Genomic DNA, 14,599 nt, shown 5'->3' with positions numbered 1-14,599 from the left:
AAAAGCCAGAACTTAATTATAAATCATTTGATCCTCAACTACATATGTTCAATCGGTCCCTCCTCTAGCTTATTGAAACCATAAATGAATTGTATGTCTGAATAGAAATGAAAGGAATAAATATGAAAAGAGAAATTAGAAACATTCAAAAATGATTATGGTTTTCTTCGAGATGGAGAGATGGAATCATTTGGAAATGAATGTAAGTTTCCAAAAATGAAAATGAAAATGATCCATTTGCAATCCTATATAGATTACTTAAAAATGACTGGAAGAATGAGTTTATGTTTTTGGATTATTTTGAAGCTCAAAAATGAAAATAAATCATTCGATCATAGTGAACATATTGAGTTGTGAAATACTAAACATATTTTCTTGAAATTTTACTAGGTGCAAAATTGTCAAAATTTTGCTGGGTAAAATAGGGATGAGAAAATTGTTTTATATAAATATTAAAGTTTATTTTGGGAAATAGAATAACTTGATCAAGTTGGATCATATTATAGAGTATTGGGTCAAAAAGGTTCAAGAAGTATTCGTAATTGGACTCGATGTGAGAGAGGCCCAAAAACCTCTCATGGACATGAAGGGGGTGACAACCCTAGTAGGAATACTAGGGTGTGTTGTCCACCCTAGTCATACTCTAAGTAGAATGTTTTTTTTATTTGAAATAAACCATTACAACTCAACAAGGGTTTTATCTTCTCTTCCTATAAATAGATGGCACCGGTAGAGCTATTAACACAATTTTGAGATATTGTTATTCTGCCTAAAAATAGAGAGAATTTATTTTCAACTATTATATATATTTTTCCAAAATAACAATTCTACCAGTTTCTATTAAGAAGAAAGAATTTTCGTTTTCAACCTAAAAGGAGAGAACTTTTTCTATCTCTGTGTTTTGATTCAATTGGTTCGAGTCCACATTCGAAGAAGTTGTGGTACGAGAATAGCGGAGAAGATCATTTGGTTGAAAGTTGGGAACAATGAACGTTCGCTAAGCTGAAAACACAGGTACAAATTCGGTTAAGGTTATTGCTATAAATATCACAAACCGGGTCGATTTTCAAAATTTTAATTTTTCGCTGTGAAAGAAAATCATTTTCAAATCGGGATTTTTCCAACATGATGTAAGTAAAAGCCTATGTTCAAATAGGTAAGAAAATAAAAGTTGATGTGTTGGGTATATGACTTTTGTAGTATGTGGCATCAGTCACAATAGTGGAATTCATTGCCCAAGAAATGGGTAAGTGATGCTCTCTCAATTGCATTACATGATAGATGAAAAGTAAACATGGTCACAAACCATTTGTCTTTGTGGTAAATGACTTAATTACTATTTGATAGTAATTTAATTTTCATGAAGGAAGATATAATGGTTACCATGAGATAAAATAGGATCATATTGAGAGAACGTATTTATCCCAAAGAGATTAAGAATACCCTATGAGGGTAACACACTTATGACAAGATCATTAGACGAGTAATTATTAAATAGCTTTCGTAATGGTATATAATAAGAGAGAGCTCATGTAACAGCCCGATTTTGGTTCTAGTCGGAACAGTGGTTTCGGGACCACAAATCCGACGAGGAAAAATGTAATGGCCTGAATTTTCAAAGGTGTCAGAACGGTGATTCGAGATCACTAAATTTGACAAATGAGTAGAAAATATTATTAATTTAGTGAGTATAAGTTAAATGTGAAGTTAGGAAAAATTTTTAAATAGTGAATAGTGCACTAGAAATAAATATTAAAATAATTAGAATTGAAAACGAGGTATTGAGACATCGAAGATTTTAAACCGAGCCATAAATATTTTTATAAATATTTATGGAGTGTTAAAAAGTTAGTATTAAAGTTTCGTCAAGAAATTTTAAAGTTCCGATAATTAGTTGAACAAAAAGGACTAAATTGTAACAAATGCAAAATTATAGGAAATGATTAAATAGCTTAAATTATAAAAGGAAGAGGACTTAAAAGGAAAATAGACCCAAGGTCTATTTGGGCTGGACGGCAAAGGCATGAAATCAGCAAGAAAGTCAGGAGAATTAAGGGTAAAATTGGAATATTGCAAAATTTGCTTAATAAAGTTAGGACCAAAGTGGAATTATCTAGATTTCTCTTCATTTTTCTGCATTCTCATCAGCTAAAACACCATAGAAGTGTTTCTTCAAGCTGGTTCTTCATATTTTTACTGCAGGTAAGTTCAATTCTTGATTATTTCTTGAATTTTTTGTGTTTTTGGGACTTTTACAACTAGGCCCACTTGTTGGATTCATTAGTTTTTGATTCTATGAAAGAATTTGAAAGTTGCTATGAATACATGCTGGAAGTATATGATTATTTAGCATGGAATTAGAGCTTTAAATTGTTCATATGCTGATTTTATTGAAAGAATTGAATAGAAAGTGAATGTTTGGGACCTCATAGTAAAATAGTTTGAAGATAGAGTTATATGTTGAAATTCTGAATTTCAATAGTTGTGATACAACTTATAATGTCTAGGGAAAGTATTAATTGAGAAAATTATATTAATTGAGGGGTTAATTGAGAAAGGACCAAATTGTATAAACTGTGAAATTTGGGGCAAAATGGAAATCAGCATTTTGCACTAAAGTAGTTTTAGACAGCAGCAGTAGTATAACTTTGAAAAATCACCAAAAATTGTGGGAATTGAATTAGAGGGTGAATAAAATATGAAATTAAATCTTATTGAGTCTAGTTTCTTATAAAAGAAACGGTGTAAGCAATGGAATTATAAATCATGAGATATAATAGATTTTGTGAGACAAGGTCAAAATGAATTCGGGTTCCCCTGTTTTGATTTTGTAAAATCATTAAAAATTGTACAAAAATTATTATGAGTTATAATTTGTATGGTTAGAATACTTAATGAGTCTATTTTCATAAGAAACAAACGGAAACATCATCCGAATTTTGTACAATGAGATAATTAATTTTTAGTGAAGAGTGGTCGGAACTGTCATACAACGAAACAGGGGAAAATTTAAAGAATAAACTGTACTATTTTGCTGAACCAAAAATTTTGAAAATTTTATGAAGATATGTGAGTCTAGTTTCAGGGAAAATTTACGGATCTTAATTTGGAGCTCTGTAACTCTAGATAAAAATAATTTAGTGACTCTGACTCAGACGGACAGCTTGAATTTTACATACAAGAAAATAGTGAAAGTATGAATAATGTTGTTTAAGTGTGTTATACACATTAAGGGTGTGGAATTGAGAGGAGGAGGAGGAAAATTGAGAAATATATGAATGATTTGTGTATAATTGGTCATATGCTTAATTATAATTGATAAACGATGAAATAGAAATGATGCTTATATTTGTGCATTATTGGTCATGGTTTAAGCTCATGTGTGAAAATAAAGTTTCATAGTATGTGTGTATGGTATATTCGGTATATGATTGGCATGAAATAATGTCATGAATGGTTTATGAATTAACACATGTTGGTAAGCCTGATACATGAATAAGTGTTGTGCTCATCCATGCTTATAATGCTTATGCTATATGTGGATTTGGCTGACATATTTGGTGTCTATGCTTAGGCTTTGGCCAAGTAGTGGCTAGATTATGCTATGTTAAATTTATAAGTTATGCATTGAAATGGTTTATCATGTGGTTAGCCCCAAAAAAGAGTTATGTTTAAATACACTAGCTTGCGACTATGGTTGAATGATATGTTTATATCTTATGTGATGTGCATAGAAAACGAGTGTGGAAAGATGATGAAATAATAAGTTCATATGGCTGAAATTTAATGATTAAGTGTTAATTTCATGAAATATATAATGTATGATGAAATGTATTTAGTGTTGAAATGAGAGTAAAATAAAAATGCGAAAATCGAATAAATGATCAAATTAAGTGGAACGCCGGATTTGAGTACTTTTGATCAAGAGATAAAGTGATAAGTGGTAGCTTTAGCTACACTTATCTGATCAAGTGAAAAAGTGATAAGTGCTATACTTATCTGATCAAGTGAAAAAGTGATAAGTGCTATACTTATATGATCAAGTGACAAAGTGATAAGTGGTAGCTTTAGCTACACTTATCTGATCAAGTGACAAAGTGATAAGTGGTAGCCTCAACTACACTTATCTGATCAAGTGAAAAAGTGATAAGTGGTAGCCTTAGCTACACTTATCTGATCAAGTGAAAAAGTGATAAGTGGTAGCCTAGCTACACTTATCTGATCAAGGACAAGTGATAAGTGATCATACGTAAGACCATAATTATACTATGGCAAAGTGAAAGTGAAGTACTCAATTTTCCGTAACCGTTCCTTAATTTTGATCAAGGATGGTAAGTGACAAATGGGCCCAAAAGAATTAAAGCAAATGGATAAGTGGTTGTGTATTTATACCAGGATGATGTTATTATTTAAGCTAAAGTGATATTTTCATTGCAAAATTGAGAATTTCATAAATGTGTTAATGAATGGTATAATCGATAAACGTTGAGTTAAATGGTAAATACGTATTAGTGTTAAACTTAGTGACATTGAATTGTACGTGAATTAAATGAAAATTGCTAGTGATATGATTTAAATTGTGAGCATGAGAAATTGCGAATTGAATGAAATGGAAACGAAGCATTGAATTGCATGATTATGTATCGGGTCTCGTAGGCCCAATTTTATTATGATTATAATGTTTTGAGGATATATTGTGAAGAGTTATAAAAGCATGTTAATAATTTTGAAAGTTTTAATTTAGATGAAATTTTATAACTCGGTTAAATACGTTCGCAAGTGTATGTGTTCTAGTAATGCCTCATACCCTATTCCAGTGTCGGATACGGGTAAGGGGTGTTACAGCTCAGTCACAATACTTTAGAGGAATGACTTCGTGACTACATAATGTTATATTTAATAAATGAAAAAATGGAACATAATTATAATTTATTTGAGCCGTAATTATATGTATTCAATTGATTCCTCCTCTAGCTTAAGATAACCATAAATGATTGCATGTAGAACCAATGAATGAAAATGATGAATTAAGAGAAATAGTTAAATTTATCGCTATTCGCAATTAATGTGTTTTTCCATTAAAGCACAAAATTACTTGAGAATAAATTCAATGCTCTTTGAATTATTATTTAATTAATCGTAATTAAATAATTGAAATTGAAGATGGAAATAGATTAATTGGACATTATGGATTTATTGAATAAGGAAATTAAATATATTTCCTCATATATTCTATTACGTAAAATTGTTATGACTTTAATGTAATTAGAATTGGATTGAAAAATTATTTAATTGAGAAATTAATTTAGTGGATTAAATTAATTGAATAAATAATATTTATTTTGGGTAATAAAAAATAGATTAAACATCATTTCATTAGAGATCGTGTCCAAAAGGAGACATAGTTCTAAAATATATTCACACTTTGCATCAATTAGCTGATATTTTTACCAAACCTTTAGATAAAGAAAAATTTTGGACACTTAGGAGAGAACTAGGTATTACTACCTTGTCTTGGTTTTGTGTTCAAATAAATTTATGCACTTTGTTGTTTTCAAAATATTTTTATGACTTGAAATTGTTTGAAAAAGCATTAACAAATTATTTCAATGACTCTCATATGCAATTAGTTAGAGGGAGCTGATATTGCATGTCTAGTCTATTTTTGACCTATTTGGTTTAGTTTACATGATTTTTAAATGCCTCTGAGTATGCTCAATTAGACTTTATTTGATGTAAATGTTTAATTTTACATATTTTATGGTCTTTTATGATTTATATACATCATGCTTTTGTTCTATACAATTAGGTGTATGAAATCATTAAAAAGACCAAAATGATTACATCCTTTGAGTTATTTTTCTTTTCCTATTTCTATGTGATTGCACTTTAATGTTTATTTGGTATTTTAAGATACTTTAATGATTATTTTGTAAATTTTAGTTCACTTGTTCTTTATTTTAAATATCTATCTTTGGACTAACCATTTTATTTTCCTTTTAAGCTTTATTTGTTTATTTTTATATAACAAAAAGGGAGAAAGAAAGGAAAATTTAATTGGTATTTGGTTGATTATTTTTAAAGACTAATATTTTAATGCCAACACCTAGATGATCAGTTTTTCACACTCAAGTCTTTGTTTCAAAATTATAAATCCAAGTTTTGGTTTCAAAATCATAACATCAACTCTTTGATTCAAATTGAACTTTAACAAAGGGAGTTGCAAATTCAAAAATAAATTTACCAAAATGTTTTGTTATATAAAAAGGAGGAGATTGTTAAACTAGTTTTATTTGATAAATTGTTTTGATATGACAAACAAAAATGTTTTCGAATAAAGTTTGTTTTGAACAAATAAATTATAAAGTTCAAAGCATAAATATCATTTTAAGACTTCTAAACATCTTAGAAAATGTTTTGAACACTTAAAAAATGGAGAAAGTTCAAAAAACAGTTTAAATTTTTTAACTCAATTGAAACATTTTAAATCAATTGAAAAACTACTCCCTACAAAAAGTATTGATACCCATACAATTTTTATCGATACCTTTTTCAAGATCTATACCAAAATTGCTTATTAACTTGAAACAAAATTGAACATAAGCAAAAAGTATCAATGCATTTCAAAAAGTATCTATACCTATCATATTTTTATCAATACCATCTTTGATATCGATACCGTTTTGCATTCTAACTTCATGCTTTTTCAAACAATCACAAAAAGTATTAATATATTTTCAAAAATTATTGATACCTTTTACCAAGTATCGATAAAATGTCTTTGGTACCGCTATAAACTAACTTTAATGGTCATTGAATCATGCATTAAATGCTAATAGTATCAATAATCATAGATAAGTATCAATACCTTTTGTTGCAGGTGAATTTAACGATTTGGTATTTTCATCCCCAATGGCTCTATTCGATTCCTCAACAACCACAACGATTGGAAATCAATTAGAGGGTATAAATATCAGCTTCTAAAGGTTCTACTACAACAAGTGAGATTACGATAGATCAAGTGCTTCAAGATACATTAAAAATCCATTACCAATCACTTTGTGCTTCAATTCTTTATTTTCTTCTTGTAAACACTTGTGAGCATTGGTAGAAACCTTAAGGGAGTTACGATCTTAAGATTTGGGTAGAAATCTTAAGGGAATTGTAATGTTAAACTTTATCCTCAAAGGTTGTCAAATTAGTGAATTTGGGAAAATGCTTAATTGTGGAAAGCTAAAGTAGTGGAGTAGGCAATTGGGATCGAACCACTGTATATTGTCATGTTCATTGTCTCTATTTTAACTATTTGCTTCCACATATTTTTAAAAGGTCAATTCACCCCCCTCGTGGCTATTTCTGATAACTAATTGAGCTAACAAAATGTAATTGGGTGCTTCAATTACATCTAATTTAATGGGACCCACTAATTGTAATAGTTACTCAAACATGTCAGTGATGTATAATTACAAGCAATTATAGCAATTATACTCAAATTCAATTACTAAGTGGTTTTTCAAACACTATTCAAATATATTCTTTCCTTTCCTTTCCTTTCCTTTTCTTTGATTATATTTATCCAAACACAAGCTTAAAGAAAAATACACTACTCATCCTAAGTTTTATTTAGTAAATAAATTTTTATTTAATAAAAATCTTGCTCCTATGGCTTGAAAAAGATTTATTTACCCATTGAAATTTGATGAAAAATACATTAATAAAATGATTTTTAAATAAAGGAACAACTTTATTGTTCATTAATTAATTATTATTTTATTTATTTATGTTGTCTTCAATTTTGACATTCAATAATTTTCAATTTAAAATAATAAAAATATAATTAATTATAAAATTATTTCAATTATTATTAAAATAAATTATAAATTGTATTATATCTTAATATAATCATATGTTAAATATAATATATTTTCATTTGATATATGTATGTTTTTTAAAAAGTTACAAGGATAGTCACAAATGCAATTATCAAAGAATACATTCAAATAACTATAACTAAATTCAATCGTTACAAAACACGACTAACTTGATAACTGAATTATATGCAAACGTAGACTAAAATAAATCTATATAAAGCCTCCAATAAAATAATATTAACTTAAATTGTAATTTCCTTATATTATAATATAAGCATATGTTAAACATAATATATTTTCAGTTAACATATATAAGTATTTTTTAGAAGTTACAAGTATAATCACTATTGCAATTACAAAAAAATTATTTGAATAAGTGTAGTTATAATATAAATATTTATACAGGGCTTGCGCATGATGAGACTTAAACTAGAATAAATATGGATTCAAAAGCCATACATGGTTTACATATATTGAGACTCGAATCTAGGATCTTAAAGTCCCTAGGGCTTTAACCTTGCTATTAAGCTGAAACCTCATTGGTCGAGAAAGGATTGTATGAAATACGAACGCCATGTCATCGTGTATCCCTTTCCAATTATTTAATGACATTTCAACAATTTTTTCTATGTCATTGATACATAATTTTGGTAATTTTTTAACTTGGACACTCAACCCTGAACCCAAACTCGAACCTTGAAATTAGGTTCAGGGTTTAGGATTCGAGGTTTTGAGTTTCATGTTAGAGTTCAAATTTAGGGTTCAGGTTCAATGTTCAATTTTGGGTTTGGGTTTGGGGTTCAGGGTTTGGGATTCAAGGTTGAAGGTTAGGGTTTGGGTTAGAGTTCGGGTTCGGGTTCGGGCTTAGATTAAAAAAATTACTAAAATTATGTACTAATAATATGGAAAAATTTGCTAAAACTTCATTAAATAATTGGAAATGTATATAGGATGATGTGGCACCTCTATTGCGTACAATCTTTTCTTTTAAGCTAGAATCTCATTGGTAGTATGTTTATTTTTTAAAAAATGTTATCAATGATAATTATATTTTGTTTTATCTTCTCTTTTATTCTTTTAAAATAAAATAATTTTAATTCAAATACAAGTTAAATATTTAAAACTTAAATTTTATTATTTATATTAACTTTTTATGAATCATTTGTACTTTTTATTATTTTAATTTTATTAGTTTCTTTTCATTCAAACCTTTTAAATAATGGTAACTAATAATTTTAAGTAAAATATATAATATATAATATATAATTGAATTAAATATAAATTCAAAATACTTAATTTTAATAGAAGTCAAATGTATCTAAATTTTATACTATTTCAATATTTAATTAGAATTTTACTATTTTAATTAAAATTTAAAACAATAATATATATAAATAATAAAAGTATGATTTTAAAAGAAAACCTCAATAAATAAATCTATTTTTTTGAAATATTTGTGTGATAAATGAATATTCTTCAAACTATAGAAAAATTAAATATATTTTACAAGTTAAATGTTTTTATCCTAAAATAAAGGCTTAATTAAAAAATATCTTCTAAACTATACTTGTGTTCTCAATATGATTTAAACTTTTTTGGTCAAGTATAGTACCCAAAAATTAACACCGTTACGAAATTTTCTTTAACTATAGAGGTTTTCACGTGATATTTGACTTTTACCCTTTTCTTTTTAGAATTTGATTGGGAAAATTGAAAGATATTAAATGTATTAGAAAATGTAAAGGTAAACTTGACTCATTTAACTATTTTACTAGTCCCTCATTAAAAAATGATAACGTGGCCCAATCACCAAATAACATGTGGCAAAAATAATACATAAGCAATATCACCTAATTATTTATATTAAATAATTTAAAAATAAACAAAATTTAAAAAGACTGGAAAATTTTAAATAATTAAAAAATTAAATTAAATTAATATTAATATTAATATTAATATTGATTAAAATAATTATATTAGTATTAAAAATTCCTTCCACCTATCAATAAATAATTAAAAATATTAAATTAATTTTATATTATTTCAGTTTAGTGTTGTTTCTTGAGTCAAGTAAAAAATTATTATTTTTACCTTTTACCATTTTTATTAATTTAAATTATAAAAACGTGAATAACTTTTTGGTGCACACTGCACACTGCACTTGGAGTGAAGGGCTAAATAATAATGAATGATACGACAAAGATGTTACTTTTTTCTTGGTTCAAAGAAGGCGGGCACAATTATTGCTTTCTCTATTGTTTTACGCAAATAAAGATTCTTTTACATTGAAATTCAATATATTTAGGTGAACACTGAACTGCTATTTTTTATAATAAATATTAGATGCAGTGATTGAAGTTACAACTTTAGATATAATATTATTGAATGAATAATCATAAATTTAAAATATTAATTTTTTAGCCTAAAATTTTAATAAATACTAAAATTTTATCACACGTCAATACATATGAAAATTATGGATTTAAAACATAAGTTTGTGTTTAAAAATAATATAAAATAAATAATAAAGTATATAATTTGAAACTAATTAATTATAATAACACATGAAATATGTATTATATTAAAATTTAAAAATTAGATTATATTATGAGTAAAATGAAATGTAAACATATAAATACATCAGATTAACAATACTATGAACTACAATTGTTTATCATGATGTTGTCACCAATTATGAGTTAGTATCGAGTTAATTTGTTACACAAACTTAATTAAGTGTTTTATTTTAACATGTATAATTTATTATCTCTGTCAATTGTATATCTATACTATTTATTAAGTGTTTTATTGAGTTGGTGTCACACTCAACTAGATCATCAATTCGGTAGAGAAAATTACAAAATTGTCTTTCTATAATTAAAATAACTAATACTTTTTAGGGTATTTTAGTCTTTTATTTTAACAAAACAAAAATATATATCATATGGAGGATTTGAACCAGAATAAATTAAATTAATTAAATCTAAAATTTACCATTCAATCAAAGTTTCATTTTAATAAATTTTATACATTTTATTTCAATATGCACAATTTATGATCTTTATCAATTGTATATATATTTATACTATTTGTGTTTTACTGAATTAGTATTACCTTCAACCTAGTCACCAATTTGATTATGAAAATTATAAAATATCATTTAAGTAATTAAAATAAGTTATACAATTTGAGGGTATTTTAGTCTTTTATTTTAAAAACTAATAAAAATATGCATATAGTGAAATTTGAACTCGCCCGATTCATAAAACTTTAAATTTACTATTCAACCAAAGTTTCATTTTATTTTTATACAAATGTTCTAATTTCGTAATTTTCACATACGTATGATATGATTTCTAGTGTAAGTTGTATTCCTTAGAAAATAAATCCATATATATGAATTTAATGATAATTATTAGAGAGTTTAACCTTAATAAATTGCAAAAAAAACTTTATGCTCCGATTTGAAAAGTTGGATTTAAATTTCATTTATTGGGTAAATGGTAAAAATAATTTACATTATTATAAATAAAATATATTTTAGAAAAGTATGAAAATTCGATTTACCAAATAAAATTTATTTTAAAAATTTATTATTTATTACTATATAGGCATTTAACAATTCTATAAATTTGAAAAATTATCATAAATAATATATTTATAAATTATTTACTTTTTAATTTACACTATTTTTAAAATCTAAAACTTTAATTCCTACCAACTACCTATTAAACAAATTGCAAAGGATGGAATTTATTCATGGTTGCTTTTTCAAAAGGAGCTGGCTCTTTCTGGCCCTTTCTTTTAAGAAAGACAGAGGCTGCTAAACCTAAATGGCACAAGTTTGTCAAAATTATGACGAAAAACTTTTTAATTTCTTTTATATAATTCTTAAAATTATACACAATCCTTACATAATATTTAAATAAGAAAATAAACACTTTTTAACATGTTAAATTAACATTTTTTTTGTATTGATAATTGTTAGGATTTTAGAACCGATAGTCTAAGTGACCGATAAGATCTAGACCTCCGACCCGGATGAACCCGACTCGGATGAAGAATGTTCCTCTATAGGCACAGTCAGCTGAGGACGTCGCAGGAATGCAAGATGTTCGTAGAGATAACTCGCGCGGGAGAGCTCGCTTAAGCTTTGCACAAATGAGGTCCAAGAGAATAGCTCGCGCAAACCTCGTAGGGACGAGGTCGCAAGCCATGTCTGCAAAGAGGACCCTTGCTCATGACTAGTAGATGTGAGGTTCACAAGGAAAGTCAGTCCCAAGTCAGAAAAGACCACGTGCTCCACAGGTAAGCGTCCAATAAACCAAATGAGGCCTAGAGAATGTCAACACCAGGGACAGGGAATTTAGTGCCCTCGGCTCAAAGGCCAAGACAAAATAGTGGGCCCTATTGTGAGTTGTAATAGTAACAGTAGAAATGTGTATAAATATCCCTTGTGTTTCCTTTAATACAACATGAGAAAATATTACTCAATAATTGGTGCGGTGAACGTGGACTGCTTCCGACCAACAGATTTTCTCTAGTTTGATCCAGTTCCCTTCAACCTAAAGTAAAAAAATGACTCACCCCGACGAAACCTCTCCTTTCATCCCCTCATCTGATCAGATAAGAGCATCGGGTCCTGATCCCCGACATGATGAAATAGACTTGTTCGCTGACAGGCCCAAAAACCTCGATAACGCGATCTATCGGGGGTCTTCTCCTTCCCTGGACCTTAATCTCTCTTCTAGTCAGGGAATGCATTATTCCCTCAACCAAGAACCACCTCTTCCGCAACTCCAGGCCTTCTAGGAACAGATAGCGGTGCAAGAGGCACGGTTTGTACAACAGCAAGCCTTTCAACAGGAGTTACTAAGGTAGAATGAGGAACTACGCCGAAAGGCACGTGCTGATAACTTGGGATCCTAAGGAAACATTATCGCCTAAGATGAAACCCCAAGCACTCAGCTGAAGGATTGGATGAATGATATGAATGAGCTTCGTCATGACGTGCGGGCCCTACACCCAGAGTCGCAAGACATGGACTGGTTGTTCTGTTTTAACAACTCGCTAGCTCCCAAAATCGCGGCAGTATGCCTACCCCACGACTTTAAAGTACCTAAGGACATGTTTGAGGGAGAAGGGATCTGCGAGCCCATTTAATGTAATATAATAACCACATGAATGTGTTGGGAGTATCAGACGCTGCCAAATGCAAAGCCTTCTCTACGACGTTGAAAGTAAGCGCCAAGGGCTAGTATTTTTCTCTTCCACAAGGCTCAGTTCACAACTTCTCACAGCTAGGAAAATTATTCTTGGAAAGATTCTGGGACCACCAAGTAATCATGAATACACCCATGGAGATGACTTTGGTGACGCATCGAGAGGATGAGTCCTTCTAAGACTACATAAAGAGGTTCCACGCAGCTACACTCAACACAAAGAACTTAGAAGACCAATGGGTAATAAATGCCTTCATCATGGAGGTACAAAATGACCATGTGCAGTACTCGTTCATGGATAACAGGTCGTAGAGCCTAGCTGACCTATACGAACGGGCTCATAAGTTCGCAGAGGCAGAAGAAATCAAGAGGGCATCACGAGTCAGTTTCCAAATGGAGGATAGAAAACCTAGGAATAGAGAAGGAAGCATGCTAGGTAATCTCTTAGCAACCAGTCCTTACGGGTTAGAACTGATAGGCCGCATAGGACCTCAACCCAAAACGATGCACTTAGAAACCCGTAGAGGCACCAACAAGAGCATGTAAGGCGTTACACCCCAAGGCAAGTTCGAAGCTTACACTCCATTGAACGCCACGCGAGCTAACATCCTTAACTAGGTAAGAGTTTGGGCATTCTTCTTAAACCACTCTCGATGCGAAGTACCGGTAGAAGGGTGAACTCTAGGGACCGGTACACCTTTCATGATGATATGTGATATAAGACTGAAGATTGCTTCACGTTAAAAGACACCATAGAAGAAGCTGGCCAGAATGACGAGCTCGCTAAGTTTATAAACATGGACTAAGTTCATAAACATGAAGGTTCATAGTATGGCCAGAGTTCATAGGGACCAGATCCCAAGGGAAAATAAAAGGTACGAAAAATCGTTCATGTAATAGTAAGCACAAGTGACGAGTGGGTGCAGTCAAGCACCTAGAGGCAAGCTCACATGAACAGTGTGATGTTACTCAATACATCAAAAAAACCGCGACACCAGGAACAGTGGAGTGTGGAGTTTAGAAGTGGTGGCGATGAGCTAATCCACGACGATGATGGAAACGACCCAATGGTGGTTTCGACTGAGATCGTAGGGTTTAAAGTCAAGAGGATACTTGTCGATAGCAGCAGCGTAGTAGAAGTTTTATCTTGGGGAACATATAAGAAAATATGCTGAAAAGAGCAATCCCTATCCACAGCCAGCCTTTTATATGGCTTTGCGAACCATCTTGTCGAAGTAAAGGGCACTATAACATTGTAAGTCACTCTAGGTGACAATGAGAATACAACCACGGAATGTGTCCAATTCTATGTGATCGATCACCTGATGGTATATAACGTCATCTTTGGTAGGCCAATCATGCGAATGAGAAAGATGGTGATGGCAACCTATTATATGAAGATCAAGTTCCCGATAAATATCAGCGTCGATTTCTTACGATTCGACCAGTACACTACTACACAGTGTCACATACTATCTATGAAGTAGACGAAGTAACCTTTGACCG

This window comes from Gossypium raimondii, chromosome 6 (genome assembly GCF_025698545.1).
Source record: "Gossypium raimondii isolate GPD5lz chromosome 6, ASM2569854v1, whole genome shotgun sequence".
Taxonomy (NCBI): Eukaryota; Viridiplantae; Streptophyta; class Magnoliopsida; order Malvales; family Malvaceae; genus Gossypium; species Gossypium raimondii.
The sequence above is the reverse complement of the archived record's forward strand: the minus strand, read 5'-3'. Positions refer to the sequence as shown.